The 18,843-nt window shown below is 47.8% G+C and overlaps 1 protein-coding gene across 1 annotated transcript in view; it reads right to left on the bottom strand.

The window, feature by feature from the left end:
* VSIG10L2 (V-set and immunoglobulin domain containing 10 like 2) overlaps window positions 1-18,843 on the bottom strand; it is a 110,329-nt gene that overhangs the window by 44,180 nt on the left and 47,306 nt on the right. The window lies entirely within an intron of this gene.

The raw sequence follows: 18,843 nt of genomic DNA on the forward strand, positions 1-18,843 counted from the left end.
TGCAAAGTGCAAGACATCGATAGAACAAACTCTCTTTATTACTTAACAAACGCTTAAATGGCTTTGAAATAATAAGAAAACATTGACCCATTGTAATGAAAGACTCTGAACTCAAGACCATCTCGCTTATAGCACAACACTTAGGGCTATATTGCTGTATGCAGTAAGCAGCACATTCTCAAAGCCCTGTTTTGGCCTACCTACTTCTTCCATTGATATTTTTTCCTTGAGGATCAAGTTAGATCTTTGACTCAGTGAGAGTTCGCAAGAAAGGGAAAAACAATCCAAGAAGACAAGTTTTAAATGATCACCTTGACGCACGTTGGCGGCTCCTCCAGCTGACAAACCGATGCAAATAGAACGATCTACGTTCATACATGAAGAGTGAGAGAGGTTTCGGAATAAGTTCTGTTTGCATGGGGGTGAAGCTGGGCATATTACTGCTTCATGTACCAAGCGCCCTGCGCATTCAGGAAATGGAAAAGCCTATCTGGTTTCGGGGGAACGCGGACGATGTTAGAAACTATCCATTGCGTCTCTCTCTAGGTCGCTCACAAAGCTATTCCTCCAAGTGTCTTCATCTATTCACGCGCAGATGGAAATAATATTTAGTCTGAGATCATGTCAAAGCTCAATTTGCCCGATTCACTATTTTCTCCTCTTTCTTTCTCTGACGTCCTAGTGGATGCTGGGAACTCCGTAAGGACCATGGGGAATAGCGGCTCCGCAGGAGACTGGGCACAAAAAATAAAAGCTTTAGACTAGCTGGTGTGCACTGGCTCCTCCCCCTATGACCCTCCTCCAAGCCTCAGTTAGATTTTTGTGCCCGAACGAGTAGGGTGCAAGCTAGGTGGCTCTCCTGAGCTGCTTAGAAGCAATAGTTTAAATAGTTTTTTTATTTTCAGTGAGTCCTGCTGGCAACAGGCTCACTGCATCGTGGGACTAAGGGGAGAAGAAGCAAACTCACCTGACTGCAGAGTGGATTGGGCTTCTTGGCTACTGGACATTAGCTCCAGAGGGACGATCACAGGTTCAGCCTGGATGGGTCCCGGAGCCGCGCCGCCGGCCCCCTTACAGAGCCAGAAGAGCGAAGAGGTCCGGAGAAAGCGGCGGCAGAAGACGTTCCTGTCTTCAAATAAGGTAGCGCACAGCACTGCAGCTGTGCGCCATTGCTCTCAGCACACTTCACACTCCGGTCACTGAGGGTGCAGGGCGCTGGGGGTAGCGCCCTGAGACGCAATAAAAACGATATAAAAACCTTATATGGCTAAAAAAAAATGCATCACATATAGCTCCTGGGCTATATGGATGCATTTATCCCCTGCCAGTTTCCTGAAAAAAGCGGGAGAAAAGGCCGCCGTGAAGGGGGCGGAGCCTTTCTCCTCAGCACACAAGCGCCATTTTCTTTCACAGCTCCGCTGGAAGGACGGCTCCCTGACTCTCCCCTGCAGTCCTGCACTACAGAAACAGGGTAAAACAGAGAGGGGGGCACTATTGGCAGCTAATATATAAATACAGCAGCTATAACAGGGAGTAACACTTATATAAGGTTATCCCTGTATATATATAGCGCTCTGGTGTGTGCTGGCAAACTCTCCCTCTGTCTCCCCAAAGGGCTAGTGGGGTCCTGTCCTCTATCAGAGCATTCCCTGTGTGTGTGCTGGGTGTCGGTACGATTGTGTCGACATGTATGAGGAGGAAAATGATGTGGAAGCAGAGCAATTGCCTGTGTTAGTGATGTCACCCCCTAGGGAGTCGACACCTGACTGGATGGTAGTAATTAAAGAATTACGTGACAATGTCAGCACTTTGCAAAAAACTGTTGACGACATGAGACAGCCGACAAATCAATTAGTGCCTGTTCAGGCGTCTCAGACACCGTCAGGGGCGCTAAAACGCCCGTTACCTCAGATGGTCGACACAGACCCTGACACGGATACTGAATCCAGTGTCGACGGTGACGAGACAAACGTAATGTCCAGTAGGGCCACACGTTACATGATCACGGCAATGAAGGAGGCATTGAACATTTCTGACACTACAAGTACCACAAAAAAGGGTATTATGTGGGGTGTGAAAAAACTACCAGTGGTTTTTCCTGAGTCAGATGAATTAAATGAGGTGTGTGATAGAGCGTGGGTTTCCCCCGATAAAAAACTGCTGATTTCAAATAAATTATTGGCACTATACCCTTTCCCGCCAGAGGTTAGGGCACGTTGGGATACACCCCCTAGGGTAGATAAGGCGCTCACACGCTTATCAAAACAAGTGGCGTTACCGTCTCCTGATACGGCCGCTCTCAAGGAACCAGCTGATAGAAGGCTGGAAAATATCTTAAAAGGTATATACACACATACCGGTGTTATACTGCGACCAGCGATCGCCTCAGCCTGGATGTGCAGCGCTGGAGTGGCTTGGTCGGATTCCCTGACTGAAAATATTGATACCCTGGATAGGGACAGTATATTATTAACTATAGAGCATTTAAAGGATGCATTACTATATATGCGAGATGCACAGAGGGATATTTGCACCCTGGCATCTAGAGTAAGTGCGATGTCCATTTCTGCCAGAAGAACGTTATGGACGCGACAGTGGTCAGGTGATGCGGATTCCAAACGACATATGGAAGTATTGCCGTATAAAGGGGAGGAGTTATTTGGGGTCGGTCTATCGGACCTGGTGGCCACGGCAACGGCTGGAAAATCCACCTTTTTACCCCAGGTCACCTCTCAGCAGAAAAAGACACTGTCTTTTCAAACCCAGTCCTTTCGTCCCTATAAGGGCAAGAGGGAAAAAGGCCGCTCGTTCCTGCCCCGGGGCAGAGGAAGGGGAAAAAGACTGCACCATGCAGCCTCTTCCCAGGAGCAAAAGCCCTCCCCCGCTTCTGCCAAGTCCTCAGCATGACGCTGGGGCTCTGCAAGCAGACTCGGGCACGGTGGGGGGCCGTCTCAAGAATTTCAGCGCGCAGTGGGCTCACTCGCAAGTGGACCCCTGGATCCTGCAGGTAGTATCACAGGGGTACAAATTGGAATTCGAGACGTCTCCCCCTCGCCGGTTCCTGAAGTCTGCTCTACCAACGTCTCCCTCCGACAGGGAGGCAGTATTGGAAGCTATTCACAAGCTGTATTCCCAGCAGGTGATAATCAAGGTACCCCTCCTACAACAGGGAAAGGGGTATTATTCCACGCTGTTTGTGGTACCGAAGCCGGACGGCTCGGTGAGACCAATTTTAAATCTAAAATCTTTGAACACTTACATAAAAAGGTTCAAATTCAAGATGGAGTCACTCAGAGCAGTGATAGCGAACCTGGAAGAAGGGGACTATTTGGTATCTCTAGACATCAAGGATGCTTATCTCCATGTCCCAATCTACCCTTCTCACCAAGGGTACCTCAGGTTTGTGATACAAAACTGTCATTATCAGTTTCAGACGCTGCCGTTTGGATTGTCCACGGCACCACGGGTCTTTACCAAGGTAATGGCCGAAATGATGATTCTTCTTCGAAGAAAAGGCGTATTAATTATCCCTTACTTGGACGATCTCCTGATAAGGGCAAGGTCCAGGGAACAGTTAGAGGTCGGAGTAGCACTATCTCAGGTAGTGCTACGTCAGCACGGGTGGATTCTAAATATCCCAAAATCACAGCTGATTCCAACACGTCTACTGTTCCTAGGGATGATTCTGGACACAGTCCAGAAGAAGGTGTTTCTCCCGGAGGAGAAGGCCAGGGAGTTATCCGAGCTAGTCAGGAACCTCCTAAAACCAGGACAAGTGTCAGTGCATCAGTGCACGAGAGTCCTGGGAAAAATGGTGGCTTCTTACGAAGCGATTCCATTCGGAAGATTCCATGCAAGAACTTTTCAGTGGGATCTGCTGGACAAATGGTCCGGATCGCATCTTCAGATGCATCAGCGGATAACCCTATCTCCAAGGACAAGGGTATCTCTCCTGTGGTGGTTACAGAAGGCTCATCTTCTAGAGGGCCGCAGATTCGGCATTCAGGATTGGATGCTGGTAACCACGGATGCCAGCCTGAGAGGCTGGGGAGCAGTCACACAGGGAAGAAATTTCCAGGGCTTATGGTCAAGCATGGAAACGTCTCTTCACATAAATATCCTAGAGCTAAGGGCCATCTGAAAATGCGACCCGGACCATTTGTCCAGTAGGTTCCACTGGAAAGTTCTTGCGTGGAATCTAACGAATGGGATTGCTTCGTAGGAAGCCACCATTTTTACCCAGAACCCTTGTGCATTGATGCACTGAGACTTGGTTCGGTTTTAGGAGGTTCCTGACTAGCTCGGATAACTCCCTGGCTTTCTCTTCCGGGAGAAACACCTTTTTTCTGGACTGTGTCCAGGAACATCCCTAGGAAACAGAAGACAAGTCGTCGGAACCAGCTGCGATTTTGGAATATTGAGAATCCAATCGTGGTGCCGCAACACTACCTGAGATAGTGCTACACCGACTTCCAACTGTTCCCTGGATCTTACCCTTATCAGGGAATCGTCCAAGTAAGGGATAACTAAAATTCCCTTCCTTCGAAGGGATATCATTTCGGCCATTACCTTGGTAAAGACCCGGGGTGCCGTGGACCATCCCTACGGCAGCGTCTGAACTGATAGTGACAGTTCTGTACCATAACCTGAGGTACCCTTGGTGAGAAGGGTAAATTTTGACATGAAGGTAAGCATCCTTGATGTCCCGAGACATCATGTAGTCCCCTTCTTCCAGGTTCGCAATCACTGCTCTGAGTGACTCAATCTTGAATTTGAACCTCTGTATGTAAGTGTTCAAAGATTTTAGATTTAGAATCGGTCTCACCGAGCCGTCTGGCTTCGGTACCACAATAGTGTGGAATAATACCCCGTTCCCTGTTGCAGGAGGGGTACCTTGATTATCACCTGCTGGGAATACAGCTTGTGAATGGCTTCCAAAACTGCCTCCCTGTCAGAGGGAGACGTCGGTAAAGTCGACTTTTGGAAACGGCGAGGGGGAGACGTCTCGAATTCCAGTATGTACCCTTGAGATATTACCTGAAGGGTCCAGGGGTCTACTTGCGAGTGAGCCCACTGCGCACTGAAATTCATTGAGAACGGGCCCCCACCGTGCCTGAGCTTGTAAGGCCCTAGCGTCATACTGAGGGCTTTGCAGAGGCGGGAAAGGGTTTCTGTTCCTGGGAACTGGGTAATCTCTTCAGCCTTTTTCCTCTCCCTCTGTCACGAGCAGAAAAGAGGAACCTTTTGTCCGCTTGCCAACAAAGGACTGCGCCTGATAATACGGCGTCTTATTTTGAGAGGCGACCTGGGGTACAAACGTGGATTTCCCAGTTGTTGCCGTGGCCACCAGGTCTAAAAGACCGACCCCAAATGTCCCCTTTCAAAGGCAATACTTCCAAATGCCGTTTGGAATCCGCATCACCTGACCATTTTACTGGTAGAATTGGACAACGCACTTATACTTGATGCCAGTCGGCAAATATTCCGCTGTGCATCATGCATATATAGAAATGCATCTGTTAAATGCTCTATAAGCAATAATATACTATCCTTATCTAGGATATCAATATTTCCAGTCAGGGAATCCGACCATGCCAACCCAGCACTGCACCTCCAGGCTGAGGCGATTGCTGGTCGCAGTATAACACCAGTATGTGTGTGAATACATTTTTGGATACCCTCCTGCTTTCTATCAGCAGGATGCTTAAGGGCGGCCATCTCATGAGAGGGTAGAGCCCTTGTTCTTACAAGCGTGTGAGCGCCTTATCCCCCCTAGGGGGTGTTTCCCAACGCACCCTAACCTCTGGCGGGAAAGGGTATACAGCCAATACTTTTTAAGAAATTATCAATTGTTATCGGGGGGAAACCCACGCATCATCACACACCTCATTTTATTTCTCAGATTCAGGAAAACTACAGGTAGTTTTTCCCTCACCGAACATAATACCCCTTTTTGGTGGTACTCGTATTATCAGAAATGTATAAAACATTTTCCATTGTCTCAATCATGTAACGTGTGGCCCTACTGGAAATCACGGTTGTCTCTTCACCGTCGACACAGGAGTCAGTATCCATGTCGGCGTCTGTATCTGCCATCTGAGGTAACGGGCGCTTTAGAGCCCCTGACGGCCTATGAGACGTCTGGACAGGCACAAGCTGAGTAGCCGGCTGTCTCATGTCAACCACTGTTTTTTTATACAGAGCTGACACTGTCACGTAATTTTCAACAGTACATCCACTCAGGTGTCGACCCCCTAGGTGGTGACATCACTGTTACAGACACTCTGCTCCGTCTCCACATCATTTTTCTCCTCATACATGTCGACACAAACGTACCGACACACAGCACACACACAGGGAATGCTCTGATAGAGGACAGGACCCCACTAGCCCTTTGGGGAGACAGAGGGAGAGTATGCCAGCACACACCAGAGCGCTATATATATATATATACAGGGATAACCTTATATAAGTGTTTTTCCCCTTATAGCTGCTGTATGTTTTAATACTGCGCCTAATTAGTGCCCCCCTCTCTTTTTTTAACCCTTTCTGTAGTGTAGTGACTGCAGGGAAGAGCCAGGGAGCTTCCCTCCAACTGAGCTGTGAGGGAAAATGGCGCCAGTGTGCTGAGGAGATAGGCTCCGCCCCTCCCGTTTTTCTGTATATTCTGGCAGGGGTTAAATGCATCCATATAGCCCAGGAGCTATATGTGATGTATTTTTTGCCATGTAAGGTATTTTTATCATGTTTTATTGCGTCTCAGGGCGCCCCCCCCAGCGCCCTGCACCCTCAGTGACCGGAGTATGAAGTGTGCTGAGAGCAATGGCGCACAGCTGCAGTGCTGTGCGCTACCTTATTGAAGACAGGAACGTCTTCTGCCGCCGATTTTTCCGGACCTCTTCGCTCTTCTGGCTCTGTAAGGGGGCCGGCGGCGCGGCTCCGGGACCCATCCAGGCTGGGCCTGTGATCGTCCCTCTGGAGCTAATGTCCAGTAGCCAAGAAGCCCAATCCACTCTGCACGCAGGTGAGTTCGCTTCTTCTCCCCTTAGTCCCTCGATGCAGTGAGCCTGTTGCCAGCAGGTCTCACTGAAAATAACAAACCTAAACTAAAACTTTCACTAAGAAGCTCAGGAGAGCCCCTAGTGTGCACCCTTCTCGTCGGGCACAGAAATCTAACTGAGGCTTGGAGGAGGATCATAGGGGGAGGAGCCAGTGCACACCAGTTAGTCCTAAAGCTTTCTTTAGATGTGCCCAGTCTCCTGCGGAGCCGCTATTCCCCATGGTCCTTACGGAGTCCCCAGCATCCACTTAGGACGTTAGAGAAATATGTTTCCAGGACGGCTGGAGTCAGAAAATCTGACTCGCTGTTTATACTGTATGCACCCAACAAGCTGGGTGCTCCTGCTTCTAAGCAGACGATTGCTCGTTGTACAATTCAACTTGCACATTCTGTGGCAGGCCTGCCACAGCCAAAATCTGTAAAAGCCCATTCCACAAGGAAGGTGGGCTCATCTTGGGCGGCTGCCCGAGGGGTCTCGGCTTTACAACTTTGCCGAGCAGCTACTTGGTCAGGGGCAAACACGTTTGCTAAATTCTACAAATTTGATACCCTGGCTGAGGAGGACCTGGAGTTCTCTCATTCGGTGCTGCAGAGTCATCCGCACTCTCCCGCCCGTTTGGGAGCTTTGGTATAATCCCCATGGTCCTTACGGAGTTCCCAGCATCCACTAGGACGTCAGAGAAAATAAGAATTTACTTACCGATAATTCTATTTCTCATAGTCCGTAGTGGATGCTGGGCGCCCATCCCAAGTGCGGATTGTCTGCAATACTTGTATATAGTTATTGTTACAAACAAATCGGGTTGTTTATTGTTGGAAGCCATCTTTTCAGAGGCTCCTACGGTTATCATACTGTTAACTGGGTTCAGATCACGAGTTGTACGGTGTGATTGGTGTGGCTGGTATGAGTCTTACCCGGGATTCAAGATCCTTCCTTATTATGTACGCTCGTCCGGGCACAGTATCTTAACTGAGGCTTGGAGGAGGGTCATAGGGGGAGGAGCCAGTGCACACCAGCTAGTCTAAAGCTTTTATTTTTTGTGCCCAGTCTCCTGCGGAGCCGCTATTCCCCATGGTCCTTACGGAGTTCCCAGCATCCACTACGGACTATGAGAAATAGAATTATCGGTAAGTAAATTCTTATTTTCTCTCTTACAGAAGTGAACGGGAGCAAGATTCCTGACCCCAGGAGACGGCTATGCACAGATACTTATGGAACACTTCATTAACAGAAAATTCCATTCATGGTCTTCCTCACTGTCATTCATTCACTTATCTTGGGGAAGTCTTCAGTGGACTGGCGCTTGGCAAATTCGGTCATGAGGTTCCTTCTGTCGAACCAAATGTCTTGCTCTTGTTAAGCAAAAAAAGAACACTAAACTCGTTAAGATTTCCTCAGCAAGTGATGTACCACCACAATAAGCATCATTTCAGGATATCCTGGGCAAACAAATGCAGAGATATTTCCTATCATCTGATAGGAATGCCCAGTTGAGTTACTCCCAGGGAAGATCCCTCCAAGCGGTTGAGCATTTCTTTTACCAATGCCTGAGTCTGAAGCCATGGTTGAATATACCAAGAGGAATCTGAAGAAAGGTTCCATTAGGAAGCATAATTTGCCCACTGGAGCAGATTTCTTTTATGTAAAGAAAAAGTATGGCAGATTACAGCCGTGTATTGACTACTGTGGTTTAAATACAATCACCAATGAGGATTGTTATCCTTTGCTACTTATTTCAGAGTTTGTCAACAGAATTAAGGGCGCTACCATCTTCTCTAATGATGAAGAACCATCAGTTAAAGAGACCAAACCTGTCTCTTGTCAGTCACTTAGGTATCTAACATCTAGGCATAACTGTTGTTCCCCTCAAGCTACATACAAAGAGTATGCAGTGGTGACATGCTTCTCCATTCCCAGGGCACTCTGGAGTCAAGGAAACTTCAGAAAGTAGTGTTTAGAGATATTTGTTGATAAGAGTTGATATTTGAGACTGTTTCAACATGTCAAGACAAGCTCCTTTATGTCCTTTATTAAATTACCAGTTCCAGAACATCCTTGGTCTCGGTCTGATAGATTCTCCAAGACTTGGTACCTTGAAAAGGACTTCCTTCAGCTACTAAGCTAGCAGCATGTTTTATAAAAGAGATCCTTTGATTGCATGGATTTCCATTAAAGAAAACATCAGACACACAGGAGATCAATTAGGATTAAATGACAGTGCAGGCAGGTGTACTCTCTGTTTGGAATGGGGTATGTCAGGAGCAGACTGACTTACAGAATAGAGATCAGTATAGCTTCCAAAATCACTGCAGAACATAAATCATTGCCAAGCAGAAATCTCTGAAGACCAACACCGGAGACCATGACTAGTAACTGTCAGTGCAGTGTGATAGTCGATCCTCCGACTCACTGCTCTTCCATTGGAGCTCTGACTGCCCCCCCCCCCCCCCCTCCCTCCCTCCCATTGGTGCATATCAGCCTGTGCCTTCAGATCAGTGCAATTTTCGGCACTGGGAGACATCCTAAGTAAATTTGCTTAAACAAAAATTTCAATTCAGAAACTCCACAGCCTAGATGGTGGCCACTATGTATATACAAACACACATTTTGTATATATAAACTGCCTTCTGTTGCAGCCAAATATTAAACATTTTGACTCATCAGTCCAGAGCATCTGCTGCTATTTTTCTGCACCCCAGTTCCTACTGTATGTTTTTGTGCACAGTTGAGTTGCTTGGCCTTACGTCCATGTCGAAGTTATGGCTTTTTGGCTGCAATTCTTCCATGAAGACCACTTTTGGCAAGACTAAACAGTAGATGGGTATACCGGTGTCCCACTGGTTTTTGCCAGTTCTGAGCTGATGGCCCTGCTGGACAGCTTCTGTTTTCGAAGGGAAGTAAGCATGATGTGTCTATCATCTGATGCACTAGGTTTCCTTGGCCGACTGCTGCGTCTACAGTCTTCAACGTTGCCCGTTACTTTGCACTTCTTCAAAAGAGCTTGAACAGCACGTCTTGAAGCCCTAGTCTGCTTTTAATTCTTTGCCTGGGAGACACCTTGCTGATTCAGTGTAACTACCTTGTGTCTTGTTGCTGTGCTCCGTCTTGCCATGATCTGTATGACCTGTGACATGAAATGATTTTCCGCAACCTCACCTTTGTAGCAGTTTGTTCCTCACCCAGTTTTAAGCATCCTACACAGCTGTTTCTGTTTCAATTAATGACTGTATTTCAACCTACACATGAAAATGATGATTATCACCTGTTTGGTATGATTGGTTAATCATACACCCGACTGAGGGCCTAATTCAGACCTGATCGTTGTTGTACGAATTAGCAAGGCGGACGATTATCGATCGACCGCGCATGCGTATGGATCGTAGTGCGCACACGCGAGTCCAAACTGCAAAAAAAAAAAAAAAAAGAGCATTTTTTTTTTATCGCTAGGCGTACGCAAGTTGATTGACAGGAAGCGTGCGTTTGGGGGTGATAACTGGCCAATCTCTGGGAGTGTCAGGAAAAACACAGGCTTGACCAATCGTTTTCAGGGAGGGTGTGTGACGTCGGCTCCGGCCCCGAGCAGCCCGTTTCTACTGCACTATAGGAGTAGGTCCTGGGCTACGCACAGACTGGAAAAATCATTAGATGGTGAGTGCGCTGCGAACGGACTTGCAGCTGACTGGCGTATCCAGAGATTTTCGCACGGTGTACGCAGACTTGCACTGGGCGAGTATTCACTCTGTCTGGACGGCGACTATCTGATCGCAAATCTCTGCAAATTCACAGAGGAGCGATTAGGTCTGAATTAGGCCCTATAATCCTGCAAAATCCCAGACTTTGCGCAAGTGTACCTAGAAGAATTGATGCAGATCTGAAGGCAAAGGGTGGTCACACCAAATATTGATTTGATTTAGATTTCTCTTCTGTTCATTCACTTTGCATTTTGTTAATTGCCAAAAATAAACTATTAACACTTCTATTTCTGATAGCATTCTTACTTTGCAGCATTTTTTCAACACCTGCCTAAAAGTTCTGTACAGTATATACAGTGCATCCGGAAAGTATTCACAGCGCTTCACTTTTTCCACATTTTGTTACGTTACAGCCTTATTCCAAAATGGAATAAATTAATTTTTTCCCTCAAAATTCTACACACAATTCCCCATAATGACAATGTGAAAAAAAAATTTTTGTGATCTTTGCAAACTTATTAAAATTAAAAAACTAAGAAATCACATGTACATAAGAATTCACAGCCTTTGCCATAAAGCTCAAAATCGAGCTCGGGTGCATCCTGTTTCCACTGATCATCCTTGAGATGTTCCTACAGCTTAATCGGAGTCCACCTTTGGTAAATTCAGTTGATTGGACATGATTTGGAAAGGCACAGAACTGTCTATATAAGGTCCCACACTGGACAGTGCATGTCTGAGCACAAACCAAGCATGAAGTCAAAGGAATGGTCTATAGACATCCGAGACAGTATTGTCTCGAGGCACAAATCTGGGGAAGGGTACAGAAAAATATCTGCTGCTTTGAAGGTCCCAATTATCACAGTGGCCTCCATCATCCGTAAATGGAAGAAGTTCGGAACCACCGAGACTCTTTCTAGAGCTGGCCTGCCGTCTAAACTAAGCGATCGGGGGAGAAGGGTCCTAGTCAGGGAGGTGACCAAGAACCCGATGGTCACTCTGTCAGAGCTACAGCATTCCGTGGTGAGAGGAGAACCTTCCAGAAGGACAACCATCTCTGCAGCAATCCACCAATCAGGCCAGTATGGTAGAGTGGCCATACAGAAGCCATTTCTTAGTAAAAAGCACATGGCAGCCGGCCTGGAGTTTGCCAAAATGCACCTGAAGGACTCTCAAACCATGAGAAACAAAATACTCTGGTCTAATGAGGCAAAGATTGAACTCTTTGGCGTGAATGCCAGGCGTCATGTTTGGAGGAAACCAGGCACCGCTCATCACCAGGCCAATACCATCCCTACAGTGAAGCATGGTGGTGGCAGAATCATGATGTGGGGATGTTTTTCAGTGGCAGGAGCTGGGAGACTAGTCAGGATAGAGGGAAAAATGAATGCAGCAATGTACAGAGACATCCTGGATGAAAACCTGCTCCAGAGTGCTCTTGACCTCAGACTGGAGCGGCGGTTCATCTTTCAGCAGGAAAATGACCCTAAGCACACAGTGAAGATATCAAAGGAGTGGCTTCAGGACAACTCTGTGAATGTCCTTGATCGGCCCAGCCAGAGCCAGGACTTGAATCCGATTGAACATCTCTAGAGAGATCTGAAAATGGCTGTGCACCGACGCTTCCCATCCAACCTGATGGAGCTTGAGAGCTGCTGCATAGAGGAATGGGCGAAACTGCCCAAAGATAGGTGTGCCAAGCTTGTGGCATCATATTCAAAAAGACTTGAGGCTGTAGTTGCTGCCAAAGGTGCATCAACAAAGTATTGAGCAAAGGCTGTGTATAGTTATGTACATGTGATTTCTTACTTTTTTATTTTTCATAAATTAGCAAAAATCACACATAAAAAAAAAAAAAACTTTTTTCACATTGTCATTATGGGGTATTGTGTGTAGAATTTTGAGGGGAAAAAAATAATTTATTCCAGTTTGGAATATGTCTGTAAGATAACAAAAATAGGAATTTAATACCTACCAGTAATTTATTTTCCCGTAGTCCGTAGGGGATACTGTGATGGTATTAGTACCATGGGGTATAGATTGGGTCCATTGGAGCCTGGCACTTTAAGAAATCTTCAGTGTGTGCTGGCTCCTTCCCTCTATGCCCCTCCTGCAGACTCAGTCTAGGAAAACTGTGCCCGAGGAGACGGACATACTTTGAGAGAAGGAAAACAGAAAAGAATAGCGGTGAAGTAACGAACCAACACACAACAATAACAAAGAATAGCATCGCTAACCAGAACAGGAAACGGGGACAGTAACAGCAGACCCAACCAAGAACTTACAACAATGATAAGCAGGACACTCGAAGCACTGAGGCGGGCGCCCAGTATCCCCTACGGACTAGGGGATACTGGGATGGTATTAGTACCATGGTGAAGTCCCAAAGCTCTCAGAACGGGTGGGAGAGTGCTGAGATCCCTGCAAAACTGATTGACCAAACTGAAGGTCCTCACTGGCCAAGGTATCGAACCTATAGAACTTCACAAACATGTTCAAACCAGACCAATTATCTGCTCGGCACAACTATAAGGCCGAGACACCACGGGAAGCCGCCCAGGAAGAACCTACCAACCTAGTGGAGTGGGCCTGAATAGAACTCAGCAGAGGCAATGCAACCGAAGAATAAGCCTGTTGGATAGTCAACATGATCAAACGAGCAATGGACTGCTTGGAAGGAGGACATCCAATTTTGGTAGCGTCGTAAAGGACAAAGAGTGAGTTATTCTTTCTGTGACGAGCAGTCCTTTTGACGTAAATCCTCAAAGCATGAACTAAATCCACGGACTTTGGCGCAACCGTCGTGTCAGACATCACCGGAACCACTATCGGTTGATTTATGTGATAAGCAGACACCACTTTCGGCAAAAGTGCGGGCGAGTCCTGAGCTCCGACCTATCCTCGTGTAATATCAAATAAGGGCTCTTACAGCATAAGGCCCCCAATTCCAACACACGCCTCGCAGAGGCCAATGCCAGCAAGATAAGATATTTCAAGTCCACCCTGTATAAAGGTTCAAACCAGTCCTATTGGAGAAAGGTCAGGACCACAGAGAGATCCCACGGAGCCGTGGGAGGGACAAAGGGCGGTTGAATGCGAAGGACACCCTTTAAGAACATCTGTAGCTCCGGAATCACAGCTAACTGCCTCTGCAAGAATATGGACGAAGCCGAAATCTGAACCTTGACGGAGCCTAACCGTAGGCCCATATCCATGCCTGTTTGCAGGAAACGGCCAAGTTGAAATTCCATATTAGAATATTTTCTACTCTCACACCAAGAAACATATTTATTCCATATACGGTGGTAATGCTTTGACGTGACTGCCTTACGGGCTTGGTCCATAGTCCAGACAACCCTGGGGGGGAAGACCTTTTCTGGCTAGAATCTCCCTCTCAATCTCCATGCTGTCAAACGTAGCCGCAGTAAATCTGGATAGATGAACGGCCCTTGCTGAAGAAGAGCTTTGAGAAGCGGCAGGGGCCAGGGCTCTTTGAGGGACATCGCTAGGAGGTCCGCATACCAGGCCTGGCAAGGCCAATCTGGGGCAATCAGAATTGCTTGAACGCATCCCTTTTTAGTCTTTTTAGAACTCTGGGAATGAGAGGAATTGGAGGGAACAGATAGATGAACTGGTGAGTCCAAGGTGCAGTCAGAGCATCCACTGCAGCTGCCTGTGGATCCCTCATCCTGGAACAGTAGCGAAGCAGTTTCTTGTTGAGCCGAAAAGCCATCATGTCTATCTGTGGGCAACCCCACCATTGAACCAGCTGTTGAAACACCTGAGGGTGAAGGCCCCATTCCCCCGAATGTAGATCATGTCTGCTGAGGAAGTCTGCTTCCCAGTTGTCCACTCCCAGAATGAAGATGGCCGATATGGCCCTGGTGTTTCTTTCCACCCAGAAGAGTATCCTGGACACCTCTTGTATTGCGGCCCTGCTTTTTGTTCCTCTTTGTTGGTTTATGTACGCCACCGCCATGGCGTTGTCCGACTGGACCTGTATGGCCTGATGCTGGAGGAGGGATGAGGCCTGTAGAAGGGCATTGTAAATCACCCGGAGTTCTAGAATGTTGATCGGAAGAGAAGACTCCCCGGACGACCATCTTCCTTGGAACTGAGCCAAACAGCACCCCAACCGCGGAGGCTTGCATCCGTTGTCAACAGAATCAAGGATTGGCATCCGAACTGTCGACCTTCCACTAGGTGGGAGATCTGCAACCACCACAATAAGGAAATTCTTGCCCTTGGCGACAGCGATATCCTCTGGTACATGTGTAGATGCGACCGATACCATTTGTCCAGCAGATCCAGCTGGAATGGGCGGGCATGGAATCTTCCTTACTGAATTGCCTCGTAGGAGGCCACCATCTTGCCTAGTAGGCAGATGCAAAGATGCACCGAGATCTTGTGTGGTTTCAGCACTGAGCGGACCATAGCCTGGATCATCAAGGCCTTATCCATAGGACGAAATACCTTCTGATATATAGTGTCCAGTATCATCCCCAGGAACTGAAGTCTCTATGACTGTTCCAGGTGGGATTTCTGTAGATTTAGAATCCACCCGTGGTTTGTAAGCAGACGTGTGGTCAGATCGATGCTCTCCAACAGACGCTCTCTGGACACAGCTTTCCTGTGAAGATCATCCAAGTAAGGGACGATGTTCACTCCCATCACTCGAAGCTGTACCCTCCTTTCCACCATAACCTTCGTGAACACCCTTGGTGCCGTGGAAAGGCCAAAGGGCAAGGCCCGAAACTGGAAGTGGTGGTCCTGTAAGGCAAATTTGAGATAAGCCTGATGAGGGGGCCATATCGGGATGTGCAAGTATGCATCCTTGAAATCCAGGGATACCAGGAATTCCCCTTCTTCTAGGCCAGTAACAACCGCTTTGTGAGACTCCATCTTGAACTTGAACACACGCAGGTACGGGTTCAGATTTTTGAGGTTCAAGATCGGTCGTACCAAACCGTCCGGTTTTGGTACTACGAATACGCTTGAGTAAAATCCTTTGTTTTGAAACAGAGGAGGGACAGGGGCAATAACCTGTGTTTGCAGTAGTTTGTGAATGGCGTCCTGCAAGTTAACTCTTGCAACAGGTGAAGCTGGTAAGCCTGACCTGAAGAATCTGTGAGGAGGGAGTGCTTGAAATTCCAACCGGTAACTTTGGGATATTAAGTTTCTTACCCAAGGATCCCGGCAGGACTACGCCCAAACCTGGGCAAAATATTGTAGTCGAGCTCTCATCTGATAGTCCCACTGCAGCTTGGGTCAACCGTCACGCGGAGGGCTTCGTGGAGGAAGATCCAGAATTCTGGTCCAATGATCCAGCGGCTGCTGGCTTGCCATATTTACCTTGATTTCCTCTAGCTGCATTTGAGGCAGGAAGGACTGCAGAGAGGGGCCGGGGTAAGGTCGTCTAGCCGGAGGAGCTGATGACAAATAGTTGGATTCACCTGTCTTTGCTTTTGAAATCCACTTGTTTAGTTCTTCACCAAACAAAGCATCCCCCGTGAAGGGAAGAGTCTCAACACCTTTCTTGGAGTCAGCATTGGCTGTCCATTGTCGCAACAATAGGGCTCTATGAGCTGACACCGACATAGATGTGGAGCGGGCATTAATGAGGCCTACCTCCTTGATAGCCTCACTTGTGAAGTTAACAGTATCTTGGATATGTTGCAGTAGAGTTAGGATCTCATCCTGAGGCATAGTGTCAAACCCCTCAATTATATTACCAGACCATTTGACCATGGCTCTTGTGATCCAACCGCAAGCAATGGTGGGTCTCTGTGAGACTCCTACTGCAGTGTAAATGGATTTGAGTGTAGTCTCAATTTTACGGTCAGCAGGGGAGATAGCACCAGGTACAGGCAGCACAATCTTACGTGACAGCCTGGACACTGAGGTATCCACAGTCGGGGGATTTTCCCACACCTTCCTATCCTCAGGGGGGAAAGTGAAGGAATTCAGCAACTGCTTAGGGGGTTTGAAATTTCTTGTCATGATTAACCCACACCTCCTTAAAAAGTGTGTTTAATTCCTTGGAGACAGGAAATGTGGCAGCAGATTTTGGTTTTACATTAAAAACAACTCTTCATCAGGTTCTGCCTCTTTATCTGGGATATTGAGGACTTCCCTAATAGAATATATTAGAGCTTCCACACCCTAAGACAGAGTATTGTCACATGTGTCTACTTCTACCTCTCCCAAATATGGCATGTCAGTGTCAGAGTCAGATTGGAGCACCTGTGGGAGTGTGTGTTTCTGTGAGACCAACAGGGGGGCGCACAGAAGCCTGTCTGTGGTCAGAAGTATGAATTAAAAAATCATCCACAGATTTTTTAAGCATTTGTCTTTCCTATCTGGCAGTAGCCAATTCAGAATATTAGATATCATCCCTTTGAAAGTATCCAGCCACGCTGGGTCCTGTGTGCTGCTTCCCTGAGAGGGAGGAATGCACTGAGTACATAGGAGAGAACCCCCAGGAGAAGGGGAAAATTTTGTGCTACATGAGGGACATACAGCCTTTTTGCCTGTCATGTTTGTACAGCAGAATACACACACACAATATAAGTGAAATAACACAGTAACAGTGATATAACACAGAACCCCAAACAGCCTGTAAGGAGTAACACAGAGAGGGATAGAACCAGCACACTATTCCTCAACAGCTAGAGCAAGGTCTAGCCGGGCATAAACTAGAGCCTTAGATAAGGGACTAGTTTCACTTTCAATATATATATTGCGCCCCCCTTTCTACAAACCCCTTGGTACCAGTACAAGGTGTTTTCATAGGGTCCTTAGAGGAGCAGCGCTTCCCTGCATGAAGCCTGGAGTCAGATGCAGCAGGAAATGGTGCCTTCTGAGCCTCCGGTCCCGCTCTCCAGGAAGCCCCGCCCCCTCAATAGCACGTGGTCCCTGCAAGATATTTATACTAGCTTTCATTATAGTTGCTTAGAAAACGGGGTTAAAACCCCTTTACTGCACCAGCGCCAGTCTGCGGATATGCAGCGGACACCACAGCCTCAGTGCCGCGTGCCCGCCGCTCCCTTATGCCGCCATAATAACTGGGGTCCCGGTTAGTGGGTCCCCGGTTATTATGTACTCACAGCAGCAACGTCTTCAGCTCTGTTAGGAGTGGCGGCATGACTGTTGGAGTGCGCGCACACCCTGGGGGTAATGCAAAACAACCCCTCAGGGGCTTTGTCCTGTCAGCGGAGATCCAGACCATTAACCCTGTAAGAGGTTGGTTCGGTCCCCCCCTATTTCCCACGATGCAGGCAGACTGGTGCTGGCCAGAGCTACCTGATAATAACAAACTAAAATAAAGTTTTTAAGAAAACTCTCTAGAGCTCCAGAGAATGCACCTGGCTCCTCGGGCACATTTTTCTAAACGGAGTCTGCACCATAGAGGGAAGGAGCCAGCACACACTGAAGATTTCTTAAAGTGCCAGGCTCCGATGGACCTGATCTATACCCCATGGTACCAATCCATCCCAGTATCCCCTAGGACAGTGGTGGCCAATGCGTGGCTCTTGAGCCACATGTGGCTCTTTCTTTATTCAAATGTGGCTCCCAACACTCAAAGTCACGTGACCACAAGAGATCTGTAAACCGCTGCACTCCAGCCAGACATGCAGCAGCACTACGTAGACCGAGAACTGAGGGAGCCAAATACACATGAGGAAGCTGGCTGGAGTGACACAAGAGGCTGCTGGCTGGAGTGACACAAGAGGCTGCTGGCTGGAGTGACACAGGCGGGTGCTGGCTGGAGTGACACAGGCGGGTGCGGGCTGGAGTGACACAAGAGGCTGCTGGCTGGAGTGACACAAGAGGCTGCTGGCTGGAGTGACACAGGCGGGTGCTGGCTGGAGTGACACAGGCGGGTGCTGGCTGGAGTGACACAAGAGGCTGCTGGCTGGAGTGAAACAGGCGGGTGCTGGCTGGAGTGACACAGGCGGGTGCGGGCTGGAGTGACACATGGGGGAACTGAAGTCTATTATGTGAATCTGGCTTTTCAATATATTTTATGTGGCTCTGGCTTTTTAAATTATTTGATGTAGAAGTGGCTTTTTCATTGTATTTTATGTTGG

The sequence above is a fragment of the Pseudophryne corroboree genome, chromosome 10 (assembly GCF_028390025.1).
Source record: "Pseudophryne corroboree isolate aPseCor3 chromosome 10, aPseCor3.hap2, whole genome shotgun sequence".
Classification (NCBI taxonomy): Eukaryota; Metazoa; Chordata; class Amphibia; order Anura; family Myobatrachidae; genus Pseudophryne; species Pseudophryne corroboree.